This window comes from Hyla sarda, unplaced genomic scaffold, assembly GCF_029499605.1.
Source record: "Hyla sarda isolate aHylSar1 unplaced genomic scaffold, aHylSar1.hap1 scaffold_776, whole genome shotgun sequence".
NCBI classification, from domain to species: Eukaryota; Metazoa; Chordata; class Amphibia; order Anura; family Hylidae; genus Hyla; species Hyla sarda.
Window position 1 is genome coordinate 71,219 of NW_026610799.1, and position 14,568 is coordinate 85,786.

At 45.9% G+C, this 14,568-nt stretch overlaps 4 non-coding genes and 1 pseudogene across 4 annotated transcripts; all 5 read right to left on the reverse strand.

The window, feature by feature from the left end:
- LOC130346187 (U2 spliceosomal RNA) lies at nt 1-191 on the reverse strand. Its single transcript, XR_008884542.1, has one exon. It is a non-coding gene; the product is annotated as a U2 spliceosomal RNA (small nuclear RNA).
- Nucleotides 192-2,286: 2,095 nt separating this feature from the next.
- LOC130346188 (U2 spliceosomal RNA) lies at nt 2,287-2,477 on the reverse strand. The gene has a single exon (XR_008884543.1). It is a non-coding gene; the product is annotated as a U2 spliceosomal RNA (small nuclear RNA).
- Nucleotides 2,478-4,564: 2,087 nt separating this feature from the next.
- Nucleotides 4,565-4,756, reverse strand: LOC130346155 (U2 spliceosomal RNA). The gene has a single exon (XR_008884515.1). It is a non-coding gene; the product is annotated as a U2 spliceosomal RNA (small nuclear RNA).
- A 2,088-nt stretch (nt 4,757-6,844) lies between these two features.
- Nucleotides 6,845-7,030, reverse strand: LOC130346158 (U2 spliceosomal RNA). Its single transcript, XR_008884518.1, has one exon. It is a non-coding gene; the product is annotated as a U2 spliceosomal RNA (small nuclear RNA).
- A 5,389-nt stretch (nt 7,031-12,419) lies between these two features.
- LOC130346163 (U2 spliceosomal RNA) lies at nt 12,420-12,637 on the reverse strand (annotated as a pseudogene).
- Between the last annotated feature and the right edge of the window lie 1,931 nt (nt 12,638-14,568).

Here is a 14,568-nt window from a genome sequence, read left to right on the forward strand (position 1 = left end):
GGGTGGTGCACTGTACCCGAAGATACTGCCATATCGGGTCAATGCATAGGGCGACGGAAGCAAGCTTCGAAATCGGCCCCCGTTCTCAAAAATCCATTTAATATATGGTCCCCAGATAGGGGACGTATCAGATATTAAACTGATAAGAACAGATACTACACTTGATCTTAGCCAAAAGGCCGAGAAGCGATAACCGTGAAAGGGGCGGGCCCAACAAGGTCCCCTTCATGGGCACTATCACTGCTTGCTGTCAGGGAGGCTGCCAGACAATTTTCCATGCACACTCTGGGCTGGGGGGCAGTCAACCACCAGTACACACAGCAGAACCTAAACCCATACCATTATTGCTAAGCAGCAAGACAGGGGCCCATTGCACTCCCACGGGGCCTTTTTAAATGCAATCCATAACCCGGATTTGCCAGGAACCCTTCTTACTCCTCCTACTTGCATGTGACACTGGGCTTAGGATCTGCATAGGAAACACACACACAAGCACACACCTACCTTTGTTGCCTGCAGATGCCTCCTTGGCTGTCCCCAAACGGTATCAAACCAACACCCACGGGAAGCTGTAAGCATAGAGGACATGCCTGCACCCCATTGGACTTACCTGTGTGGGTTAAATCCGGGTTATTTGACAACCTATGGCGGTGATGGTTCTGCTCAGGCAGAGCAGTGCTGATGCTCCTCATAAAGCTGTCGCTGCTGTGAAGGTTCTAGGTGACATCACAATCCCTATGGTTACATACACAACAAAGCTGGGTTGTTGTTGTTTACACTCTGCAAGGCCTGTGGAAGTGAGTGACATCATAGCACTGTAGTTCTGAGGGTTCTAGATGGATGCAACAATCTCCTGTTGCTTCTATGAAGGCCATAATAGACGACATCACCAAACAGCTCCATAGTCACATACACAGCAAAGGAGAGATGTTGTTTACACCTAGTGATGTCAGTGGTATTGAGTGACATCACAGCACAGTGCTAAGGCTCCTGGGCCTGGACACAGCAGCGGCTGCAATATCTCAACGGAGAATACGTTTATATATATGTGTGTGTGTGCGCGTATATATATATATATATATATATATATATATATATATATATATATATATATTTCTCCGCCGAAATCACTTTTAAACCCATTTCCACCTTTTTTTCCCTTCTCTTCCTCTTACTTTTTTTTCACGTTTTTTTACGTTTTTCTCCTTTTCGCCTCTTTTCTGGGCGTATTATTCTTCTTTTTCTTCTTTTTTTTCGTCTAATGCATACCCCATCAGTGCAGCAATGCTTATTCAATACCGCCAGCAGATGGAGACACTGGGGGATAATTTTCTAAGGATTTATACTGATTTTTCCTGTCTGAATTTGTCGCACAGAAAGTTGCAGGCCAAATATGTGTGACATTTCTGCGACTTTAGCTTCTAGAGCATTTTTACAACATTATACATAGGTGCTGAATACATAAAAAGCGACTGTTCAGCGACAGACAAGTCGCATCGGCTGAAAGTAGGCCAGAATGTCAGTCCATGTTGGAGCAGGTTTAGATACAGTCTAAAGCATAGATCTCAAAGTCTGTGCACAGAATTTAGCAAGGGCCTCGCACCTTCTGATGCATCAGGTAGGTGCACTATAGCATAGCCTAACCCTCTGTACTTTGGTCTATATTGATGCGGGACATAGACAGCCAGCTGATGACCAATCCATTAGTGCAATGGATGGCTGGAAGCATTTGTCTTTGCCTTTGCAATACCACAGAAGCAATGCATGGTCAATGTACAGCAATGACACACCTGTGTGAACAGCCAGGAGACCCCCCCATGTTATGTTACATAGTTACATAGTTAGTACGGTCGAAAAAAGACATATGTCCATCAAGTTCAACCAGGGAATTAAGGGGTAGGGGTGTGGCGCGATATTGGGGAAGGGATGAGATTTTATATTTCTTCATAAGCATTAATCTTATTTTGTCAATTAGGAACATTCAGCACCCACCCGCTATCAAGGCAGCTGCCTATCATGTCATGCCCTACCTGCACAGGTGTGCTGGCTACTCAAATGATCCAATTAAGGAGGCCATTTAGTCAGCAGCAGCAGAAGTCCTGTGCCTGGACGCTCCAACAGCGGCCAGACACAAGCAGAAGCAGCAGAAGCAGCAGCAGCACCACCTTTTGTTTTTTGGCTGCAGCAGCAGCAGCAGCAGCAGCAAGGCCCACAGGGCTGGCTAGCTGGCTAGCCAGCAAGCAGGTAGCAATGAAAGTAGGAATCTTTCTTTTTAACCCTGTAAGGGGGTGGTGCACTGTACCCGAAGATACTGCCATATCGGGTCAATGCATAGGGCGACGGAAGCAAGCTTCGAAATCGGCCCCCGTTCTCAAAAATCCATTTAATATATGGTCCCCAGATAGGGGACGTATCAGATATTAAACTGATAAGAACAGATACTACACTTGATCTTAGCCAAAAGGCCGAGAAGCGATAACCGTGAAAGGGGCGGGCCCAACAAGGTCCCCTTCATGGGCACTATCACTGCTTGCTGTCAGGGAGGCTGCCAGACAATTTTCCATGCACACTCTGGGCTGGGGGGCAGTCAACCACCAGTACACACAGCAGAACCTAAACCCATACCATTATTGCTAAGCAGCAAGACAGGGGCCCATTGCACTCCCACGGGGCCTTTTTAAATGCAATCCATAACCCGGATTTGCCAGGAACCCTTCTTACTCCTCCTACTTGCATGTGACACTGGGCTTAGGATCTGCATAGGAAACACACACACAAGCACACACCTACCTTTGTTGCCTGCAGATGCCTCCTTGGCTGTCCCCAAACGGTATCAAACCAACACCCACGGGAAGCTGTAAGCATAGAGGACATGCCTGCACCCCATTGGACTTACCTGTGTGGGTTAAATCCGGGTTATTTGACAACCTATGGCGGTGATGGTTCTGCTCAGGCAGAGCAGTGCTGATGCTCCTCATAAAGCTGTCGCTGCTGTGAAGGTTCTAGGTGACATCACAATCCCTATGGTTACATACACAACAAAGCTGGGTTGTTGTTGTTTACACTCTGCAAGGCCTGTGGAAGTGAGTGACATCATAGCACTGTAGTTCTGAGGGTTCTAGATGGATGCAACAATCTCCTGTTGCTTCTATGAAGGCCATAATAGACGACATCACCAAACAGCTCCATAGTCACATACACAGCAAAGGAGAGATGTTGTTTACACCTAGTGATGTCAGTGGTATTGAGTGACATCACAGCACAGTGCTAAGGCTCCTGGGCCTGGACACAGCAGCGGCTGCAATATCTCAACGGAGAATACGTTTATATATATGTGTGTGTGTGCGCGTATATATATATATATATATATATATATATATATATATATATATTTCTCCGCCGAAATCACTTTTAAACCCATTTCCACCTTTTTTTCCCTTCTCTTCCTCTTACTTTTTTTTCACGTTTTTTTACGTTTTTCTCCTTTTCGCCTCTTTTCTGGGCGTATTATTCTTCTTTTTCTTCTTTTTTTTCGTCTAATGCATACCCCATCAGTGCAGCAATGCTTATTCAATACCGCCAGCAGATGGAGACACTGGGGGATAATTTTCTAAGGATTTATACTGATTTTTCCTGTCTGAATTTGTCGCACAGAAAGTTGCAGGCCAAATATGTGTGACATTTCTGCGACTTTAGCTTCTAGAGCATTTTTACAACATTATACATAGGTGCTGAATACATAAAAAGCGACTGTTCAGCGACAGACAAGTCGCATCGGCTGAAAGTAGGCCAGAATGTCAGTCCATGTTGGAGCAGGTTTAGATACAGTCTAAAGCATAGATCTCAAAGTCTGTGCACAGAATTTAGCAAGGGCCTCGCACCTTCTGATGCATCAGGTAGGTGCACTATAGCATAGCCTAACCCTCTGTACTTTGGTCTATATTGATGCGGGACATAGACAGCCAGCTGATGACCAATCCATTAGTGCAATGGATGGCTGGAAGCATTTGTCTTTGCCTTTGCAATACCACAGAAGCAATGCATGGTCAATGTACAGCAATGACACACCTGTGTGAACAGCCAGGAGACCCCCCCATGTTATGTTACATAGTTACATAGTTAGTACGGTCGAAAAAAGACATATGTCCATCAAGTTCAACCAGGGAATTAAGGGGTAGGGGTGTGGCGCGATATTGGGGAAGGGATGAGATTTTATATTTCTTCATAAGCATTAATCTTATTTTGTCAATTAGGAACATTCAGCACCCACCCGCTATCAAGGCAGCTGCCTATCATGTCATGCCCTACCTGCACAGGTGTGCTGGCTACTCAAATGATCCAATTAAGGAGGCCATTTAGTCAGCAGCAGCAGAAGTCCTGTGCCTGGACGCTCCAACAGCGGCCAGACACAAGCAGAAGCAGCAGAAGCAGCAGCAGCACCACCTTTTGTTTTTTGGCTGCAGCAGCAGCAGCAGCAGCAGCAAGGCCCACAGGGCTGGCTAGCTGGCTAGCCAGCAAGCAGGTAGCAATGAAAGTAGGAATCTTTCTTTTTAACCCTGTAAGGGGGTGGTGCACTGTACCCGAAGATACTGCCATATCGGGTCAATGCATAGGGCGACGGAAGCAAGCTTCGAAATCGGCCCCCGTTCTTAAAAAATCCATTTAATATATGGTCCCCAGATAGGGGACGTATCAGATATTAAACTGATAAGAACAGATACTACACTTGATCTTAGCCAAAAGGCCGAGAAGCGATAACCGTGAAAGGGGCGGGCCCAACAAGGTCCCCTTCATGGGCACTATCACTGCTTGCTGTCAGGGAGGCTGCCAGACAATTTTCCATGCACACTCTGGGCTGGGGGGCAGTCAACCACCAGTACACACAGCAGAACCTAAACCCATACCATTATTGCTAAGCAGCAAGACAGGGGCCCATTGCACTCCCACGGGGCCTTTTTAAATGCAATCCATAACCCGGATTTGCCAGGAACCCTTCTTACTCCTCCTACTTGCATGTGACACTGGGCTTAGGATCTGCATAGGAAACACACACACAAGCACACACCTACCTTTGTTGCCTGCAGATGCCTCCTTGGCTGTCCCCAAACGGTATCAAACCAACACCCACGGGAAGCTGTAAGCATAGAGGACATGCCTGCACCCCATTGGACTTACCTGTGTGGGTTAAATCCGGGTTATTTGACAACCTATGGCGGTGATGGTTCTGCTCAGGCAGAGCAGTGCTGATGCTCCTCATAAAGCTGTCGCTGCTGTGAAGGTTCTAGGTGACATCACAATCCCTATGGTTACATACACAACAAAGCTGGGTTGTTGTTGTTTACACTCTGCAAGGCCTGTGGAAGTGAGTGACATCATAGCACTGTAGTTCTGAGGGTTCTAGATGGATGCAACAATCTCCTGTTGCTTCTATGAAGGCCATAATAGACGACATCACCAAACAGCTCCATAGTCACATACACAGCAAAGGAGAGATGTTGTTTACACCTAGTGATGTCAGTGGTATTGAGTGACATCACAGCACAGTGCTAAGGCTCCTGGGCCTGGACACAGCAGCGGCTGCAATATCTCAACGGAGAATACGTTTATATATATGTGTGTGTGTGCGCGTATATATATATATATATATATATATATATATATATATATTCTCCGCCGAAATCACTTTTAAACCCATTTCCACCTTTTTTTCCCTTCTCTTCCTCTTACTTTTTTTTCACGTTTTTTTACGTTTTTCTCCTTTTCGCCTCTTTTCTGGGCGTATTATTCTTCTTTTTCTTCTTTTTTTTCGTCTAATGCATACCCCATCAGTGCAGCAATGCTTATTCAATACCGCCAGCAGATGGAGACACTGGGGGATAATTTTCTAAGGATTTATACTGATTTTTCCTGTCTGAATTTGTCGCACAGAAAGTTGCAGGCCAAATATGTGTGACATTTCTGCGACTTTAGCTTCTAGAGCATTTTTACAACATTATACATAGGTGCTGAATACATAAAAAGCGACTGTTCAGCGACAGACAAGTCGCATCGGCTGAAAGTAGGCCAGAATGTCAGTCCATGTTGGAGCAGGTTTAGATACAGTCTAAAGCATAGATCTCAAAGTCTGTGCACAGAATTTAGCAAGGGCCTCGCACCTTCTGATGCATCAGGTAGGTGCACTATAGCATAGCCTAACCCTCTGTACTTTGGTCTATATTGATGCGGGACATAGACAGCCAGCTGATGACCAATCCATTAGTGCAATGGATGGCTGGAAGCATTTGTCTTTGCCTTTGCAATACCACAGAAGCAATGCATGGTCAATGTACAGCAATGACACACCTGTGTGAACAGCCAGGAGACCCCCCCATGTTATGTTACATAGTTACATAGTTAGTACGGTCGAAAAAAGACATATGTCCATCAAGTTCAACCAGGGAATTAAGGGGTAGGGGTGTGGCGCGATATTGGGGAAGGGATGAGATTTTATATTTCTTCATAAGCATTAATCTTATTTTGTCAATTAGGAACATTCAGCACCCACCCGCTATCAAGGCAGCTGCCTATCATGTCATGCCCTACCTGCACAGGTGTGCTGGCTACTCAAATGATCCAATTAAGGAGGCCATTTAGTCAGCAGCAGCAGAAGTCCTGTGCCTGGACGCTCCAACAGCGGCCAGACACAAGCAGAAGCAGCAGAAGCAGCAGCAGCACCACCTTTTGTTTTTTGGCTGCAGCAGCAGCAGCAGCAGCAGCAGCAGCAAGGCCCACAGGGCTGGCTAGCTGGCTAGCCAGCAAGCAGGTAGCAATGAAAGTAGGAATCTTTCTTTTTAACCCTGTAAGGGGGTGGTGCACTGTACCCGAAGATACTGCCATATCGGGTCAATGCATAGGGCGACGGAAGCAAGCTTCGAAATCGGCCCCCGTTCTCAAAAATCCATTTAATATATGGTCCCCAGATAGGGGACGTATCAGATATTAAACTGATAAGAACAGATAAGGTTTCAACAAAATTTTATTGAATAAATAAGAAACCATACAAAATTTAAAATGCAAAATAATAAAAGGTTCACAAAAGTTTTAAAATACAAATAATAAAACCAGTAATAAAAGGAGAAAAAATAAAAAAGGCAGGATAAAACATTATACAAATGTCATAAAAACTGATTATATTGTTATTTCGTTCCATAGAGGCAGACACCACATGGATGCTGCCTCGCTGGCCCCCAACTGTTTCTTGTCTCTTAGGTAATAGATGTACATCTCACTCAGGGCCAGCTTTATACAGTTTTTAACATCAATAAAATCATGTTTAAAAAGTAAGATGTTCCTAACTTTCCAGATGGCATTTTTAAAACAATTAATAATCATCCAGCAGATCATCTGCTGTTTAAAATTGGGGCAGTTAAAAAGACCGTAAAAGACACATTCGTGATTAAAATCTTTTAGGCCGCAGGCCCACTTCAAAAGTGGGCCTACCTTCCTCCAAAGCTCCCGTGCAAAAGGGCAGTTCCAAAATATGTGCAGCACCGTTTCGTCCACTCCGCAGCCATCTCTCGGGCACTTGGCTCTCGCCACCAGTCCTCGCCTGTGCTGGAACTCACGAGTAGGGAGGCACTGGTGGACGATTGCCCAGGCAAGATCCCTGTGTACATTCGCCAGAAACTTCCCGTACACGTTCCGCCATACCTTTTTGGATCTTGCCTGTGTGAAATTGGACACTGCCAGGGTAACCTCACTCCGCCTGAGGACCTTTGATACCTTTCTCTGGTCCCCCAGTATGTCAGGCTCCAAATCTTGGAGACCTAGGAGCCTGACTGTCTTTTCCAACACCACATAATGTTTTGGGGGACACAGAAGCACCGGAGCGTTCAGAGGGATGCGCAACCATCTTTTAAAAACCATGCCCGCAGCGTACCTTAAAAAGCAGCTAAAAATGCCATCGGATTTAATAATTTTAAAACAGAAACAGAAATACTTTATGTAAAAGAAAGTAAAAAGGTTAGGAACATCTTTCCCGCCATTATCTTTACTTTTGTACATAAAATCACGCTTTAATTTCTCCATTTTTGAACCCCATAAAAAAGTAAAAACAATTCTAGTTACTTTTTTAATGTATAAAATAGATGGAGGAAATACCATGGCAATGTATAGCATAATAGGGAGTAAAACCATCTTTATTATTAAAATCTTCCCCTCCATGGTAAGGTTTCTAAGATTCCACATTAAAATCTTCTTCTCCATCTTAGCTATAGCTGAATCCCAGTTAGGGCTCCCATCATTGACCTGGTTAAAAACAATACCTAAAACTTTAATTTGATCCTGTTGCATTGTGACTCCTGGGGTGATGGATGAATCCCAGGAGCCAATATAAAAACAGTCACATTTATCTGTGTTTAGCTTAAAACCAGAGACCTCGCAGAAATAGCTGGTGTTCCTCAATGCCCCCCTCATGGATGGAGAGTCCGGGCACAGTATGGTGACATCATCCATGTACCCCAACACCTTTAGATGGGTCCCTCCTCCACCAGGTATCGGTACGCCTCTTACTACCCGGTCTTTTCTGAGGAGGGCCATCAGTGGTTCGATTGCGCAAATAAAAAGGAGTGGGGACAGGGGGCAGCCCTGTTTGACACCTGATAAAAGAGGAACACCGCTGGTTAAAAAGCCATTAACAGAGACTTGACTAAAACAGGATCGGTATATAAGCATGATTCGGCTTAAAATCGTTTCAGGCACTGCCATCTTTTTAAGAACTAAAAACAGGTATTCATGGGAGACCCTATCAAAGGCTTTTTCAAAGTCTAAGGATAAAATTGCTACAGTTTGATTTCTATCCTTAAAATACCATAAAACATCTCTTAAAATATTTAGGGATTCAGCTATAGACCTTCCAGGTACCCCACAAACCTGATTTGGGTGAATTAATTTATGAATAAAAGGTTTAAAACGGACAGCTAATAACTTGGCTAAAACTTTATAATCGACATTTAAAAGTGTGATGGGGCGCCAATTTTTTAGCATATCCTTTTCACCCTTTTTAAAAAGTAATGATACAATCCCCCTCCTCCAGGAAGGGGGAAGTTCATTAACAATAAAAGTTTCTTTATACAATAAAACCATATCATCCTTTAAAATATCCCAAAAAGCTAAATAAAATTCGATGGGTAAACCATCTTCCCCAGGGGCCTTCCCACTAGAAAAACTTTTAAAAACAAATAAAAGTTCATCTAAGTTAAGATCACGGGATAAAACCTCCTGGTCTAAAACATCTAGCTTAAAATCAAGGGAATTAAGAACATGTTCTAAAAAGGATGGATTAAGATCTTTCTTATTAAAAAGAAGCTGGTAGAAGTTAAAAACTGCATCTAACATGCCTTTTGGAGTGGATTCACCCTCAAGGTTTTGGATGATATCCCTCCTATTCATCACTTTTTTAAAAAAGAAACGGGAACATTTCTCGCCCTCCTCCAGGTGCTGCACATGTGAGTTAAAAATGATTTGTTTCCCTTTCTTTTCTATGGCATGTTTTATTTCAGTTTTAAGGTTTAAAATATCATTTTCTACATCCATACCAGCTTCTTTCAATTTAAAAAGTACATTTAAACGCATGTTAAGAACATAAAACCACTGTTTTTCCATTTTTGCCTTCTTCTTACCTGCTTTGATAAAAAAAAATCTGATTTTAGATTTGGTGCCCTCCCACCAGTGCAGCATAGGCTCGTGGGGTTTTCTTTGTGATTGCCAGCACTGGTAGGTCCGCACAAACTCCTCTTTTATCTCAGGGTCCTCTAGGAGTGTGGTGTTTAATCTCCAGAGGCCCCTTTTTGCTTTTTGCTCCCCCTCTAGCTCCAGGCCCACCAAGAGGAGCTTATGATCAGAGAAGATATTCTGCTCGAGCGTGCATTTCAGGGGTTTAAAAGCTCTAGAGGAAAAAATAAAATCGATTCTGGAGCTCACTCTTCCATTGGACCATGTGGCGCCCGGGTCCTCCGGCAAGAGATCCTTCCAGCAATCTTTCAAATTAAAATCATCAATAAAATTTTTAAGCAGGTAAGAAGTGCGGTCTTTACGATTAATATCCCCACCCTGCCGGTGTTCCCCATCACGTATGCAGTTAAAATCACCTCCCACCAGCAGGGGGGAAGACCCAACACAAAACAGTGGTAAAATTTCAAATAGTTCTGCCCGCTCCTGTTTATCAGGAGGGGCATACACATTTAAAACACGAATTAAAAGTCCATTAAAATATAGATGAATTAAAAGAGCTCTGCCAGGCACAATCTCAGTTACTGTATGAATAGAAAAGGACTGGCCTCGGCAGAGCAGCCCAACACCCACAGAACGACAGTCATTTGCACCGGACCATATGGATGGGCCCAGCTTCCAGTCTTCTTTTAAGTCTTTATAGTCCATTTTACTAGGGATTCCACATTCTTGTAGCAGGCAAAGGTCAAAGTCACATGTCTCTAGATAAGAAAATAAAGCAGCCCTGCGATCAGGGCTCTTTAAGGACCTCACATTGAGTGAGGCAATTTTTACAGGGATAGGCATAGTTTATGGAGAGTCCGTGCTTGGAGAATCAAAGTCAATAATAAGCTGCGTACCGTCATCCCCCGCCTGCGGGGTCATCAGCTCCTTGATGTTCTGAGGGTCGGAGCTTGAGATCGATGATGCCCCGACCCTGAGCTCGCTCTCTTCCGAACTACGGCACGCCGCTTTCCTTTGAATGTCTTCCTCTTCTTCTTCTCTTTGTCTTTTAAATGTCACACTGCTGTCCATATCCTCTGTGTTGCTCTCACTCGATGTAATCTCTGGCCCCCGGCTGATGGATCTGCGTCTTCTTTCATCTTTTGACGACTGGAACTGCTGCACAGGGGCCTGTGAGGCCTCTTTTCCGGAACCTTTGCCGCTACCTTGGGAAGTTTTCATCGCTTGTTCCCCAGCAAGCGTTGCTGAGGACTGTTGCTCCAACTTCCCCATCGATCGACGATGGCCAGTTTTACCCACCGGGTCCACTGCTGGCGGGGCAGCAAACCCTGGTTTGGCGCCACTTGTCTTCTTGGCCCTGTCCTGTATAGGCGGAGTAACAGGACCGGGCTCAGACCTGGCCACCTGGCTCCCCTTCCGGCGGGCTTTCACCGGGGCCTCTTCGTCCGGAGCAGGGCGACCCTGGGCCAAGCCAGTACCTGGCTTATGCTGCAATTTTGGGTCCACCTCTGCCCCCACCGAGGCCCGTCGGCTGCCACCCGCCACAGGTGAGCCCCCTTCAGAAGTTTCGGCGGGCTCTTGAGCCAGGTAGGAAGTCGATCGACGTCTTTCAATTTCCCGGGCAGTAAACTCGATCACCCGCCCGGGCTTCGTGGAATCCCCATGGCCTCCCCCTAGCACTACCACCGGTGGGCCCCCCGATGGAGCACCAGAGGTCTTGGGCCTGGACCCATCAGTACCTGCCATCTGGGGTTTGGGCATCTTAAAAAAGGACGTCTTTTGTCCTGTCCCCTCTTTGGGTGGGCCCAGCCTTGACCCACCCATCGTAGTTTTTGCTTTATGGGGACAGGAATTAAAATCGTGATTTTCCTCTCCGCAGAGGTTGCACCTTATCGTATGGCTACATCTTGAGGCTATGTGACCTTCTTGGCCACACCTATTGCAGCGAATCACACGCTCCGCGCCGCAGGTCTCCTGGGTGTGGCCAAACCTCAAGCAATTTCGGCAATACATAGGCATTTGAGGATAGAACAGGAAGCCCCGAACTCTCCCGATGGCAAAATTTGGGGGCGGATGGCAAAGACCCCCAATACCACCGGGATCCTTACGGAGCTTGACCCAGAACTTCCTCTTGCCGTTCCAGAACCGCACGGAGTTCAAGATTTTGTTTGCGAATCGCACCTCTTCGCAGTATCGCCGAAGAAAAGTGGCTATATCCTCCGTGGTCACATGAGGGCTGTGCATAGCCACCACCAACGGTATATGTTCCTCACCATAGAGGAACTGGAACGAAAGACCGTCGAGTCGATCGTCCCTCTGGTCCGCACCAGACAAGGTTGCATAGATGTTATCGCAACACGCCGTGGCCGTGAAGGTGACGGTATACAGGCCACGGCTTTCCTGGTCATTTAGACACAGGATGTCCTCCCTATTGAGGCGGAAGTAGTCAAGAAGAATCACCTCCGCAATGAAGCGGAGGTTCTTCAACTGACGATGGCTCTCCGACACCTCTATGCGGATGGTATTTCGCATCGACATTTCCCCAGAGGGGAAAGCCCAGGAGAACGGCATCTTCCACACCCAGGGACTAAGCCCCTTCCCCAATAGCAGCAGGGGCTCGGAATCACGCTATAAAAGCGGAACCCTTACCCAAGGCAGAGGTCGGGGGTACCCTAGGTGCTTCCGAAGCTACAGGTAACGCTCAACGTACCGAAAATGCCTTCTGAGACACAAGGTCCCAGAGACAGGGGGATCGCAACCCGTTGTCTGTGGACTAAGCCCGCTCCCCAATAGCAGCAAGGGGGTGAAGTCCCTCCGTAAGGAGAGACAATCCCCCAAGGCCGAGAAGCGGGGTACCACAGACACCTTCCGACCAGACCAAATGCAGATACTACACTTGATCTTAGCCAAAAGGCCGAGAAGCGATAACCGTGAAAGGGGCGGGCCCAACAAGGTCCCCTTCATGGGCACTATCACTGCTTGCTGTCAGGGAGGCTGCCAGACAATTTTCCATGCACACTCTGGGCTGGGGGGCAGTCAACCACCAGTACACACAGCAGAACCTAAACCCATACCATTATTGCTAAGCAGCAAGACAGGGGCCCATTGCACTCCCACGGGGCCTTTTTAAATGCAATCCATAACCCGGATTTGCCAGGAACCCTTCTTACTCCTCCTACTTGCATGTGACACTGGGCTTAGGATCTGCATAGGAAACACACACACAAGCACACACCTACCTTTGTTGCCTGCAGATGCCTCCTTGGCTGTCCCCAAACGGTATCAAACCAACACCCACGGGAAGCTGTAAGCATAGAGGACATGCCTGCACCCCATTGGACTTACCTGTGTGGGTTAAATCCGGGTTATTTGACAACCTATGGCGGTGATGGTTCTGCTCAGGCAGAGCAGTGCTGATGCTCCTCATAAAGCTGTCGCTGCTGTGAAGGTTCTAGGTGACATCACAATCCCTATGGTTACATACACAACAAAGCTGGGTTGTTGTTGTTTACACTCTGCAAGGCCTGTGGAAGTGAGTGACATCATAGCACTGTAGTTCTGAGGGTTCTAGATGGATGCAACAATCTCCTGTTGCTTCTATGAAGGCCATAATAGACGACATCACCAAACAGCTCCATAGTCACATAAACAGCAAAGGAGAGATGTTGTTTACACCTAGTGATGTCAGTGGTATTGAGTGACATCACAGCACAGTGCTAAGGCTCCTGGGCCTGGACACAGCAGCGGCTGCAATATCTCAACGGAGAATACGTTTATATATATGTGTGTGTGTGCGCGTATATATATATATATATATATATATATATATATATATATATATTTCTCCGCCGAAATCACTTTTAAACCCATTTCCACCTTTTTTTCCCTTCTCTTCCTCTTACTTTTTTTTCACGTTTTTTTACGTTTTTCTCCTTTTCGCCTCTTTTCTGGGCGTATTATTCTTCTTTTTCTTCTTTTTTTTCGTCTAATGCATACCCCATCAGTGCAGCAATGCTTATTCAATACCGCCAGCAGATGGAGACACTGGGGGATAATTTTCTAAGGATTTATACTGATTTTTCCTGTCTGAATTTGTCGCACAGAAAGTTGCAGGCCAAATATGTGTGACATTTCTGCGACTTTAGCTTCTAGAGCATTTTTACAACATTATACATAGGTGCTGAATACATAAAAAGCGACTGTTCAGCGACAGACAAGTCGCATCGGCTGAAAGTAGGCCAGAATGTCAGTCCATGTTGGAGCAGGTTTAGATACAGTCTAAAGCATAGATCTCAAAGTCTGTGCACAGAATTTAGCAAGGGCCTCGCACCTTCTGATGCATCAGGTAGGTGCACTATAGCATAGCCTAACCCTCTGTACTTTGGTCTATATTGATGCGGGACATAGACAGCCAGCTGATGACCAATCCATTAGTGCAATGGATGGCTGGAAGCATTTGTCTTTGCCTTTGCAATACCACAGAAGCAATGCATGGTCAATGTACAGCAATGACACACCTGTGTGAACAGCCAGGAGACCCCCCCATGTTATGTTACATAGTTACATAGTTAGTACGGTCGAAAAAAGACATATGTCCATCAAGTTCAACCAGGGAATTAAGGGGTAGGGGTGTGGCGCGATATTGGGGAAGGGATGAGATTTTATATTTCTTCATAAGCATTAATCTTATTTTGTCAATTAGGAACATTCAGCACCCACCCGCTATCAAGGCAGCTGCCTATCATGTCATGCCCTACCTGCACAGGTGTGCTGGCTACTCAAATGATCCAATTAAGGAGGCCATTTAGTCAGCAGCAGCAGAAGTCCTGTGCCTGGACGCTCCAACAGCGGCCAGAC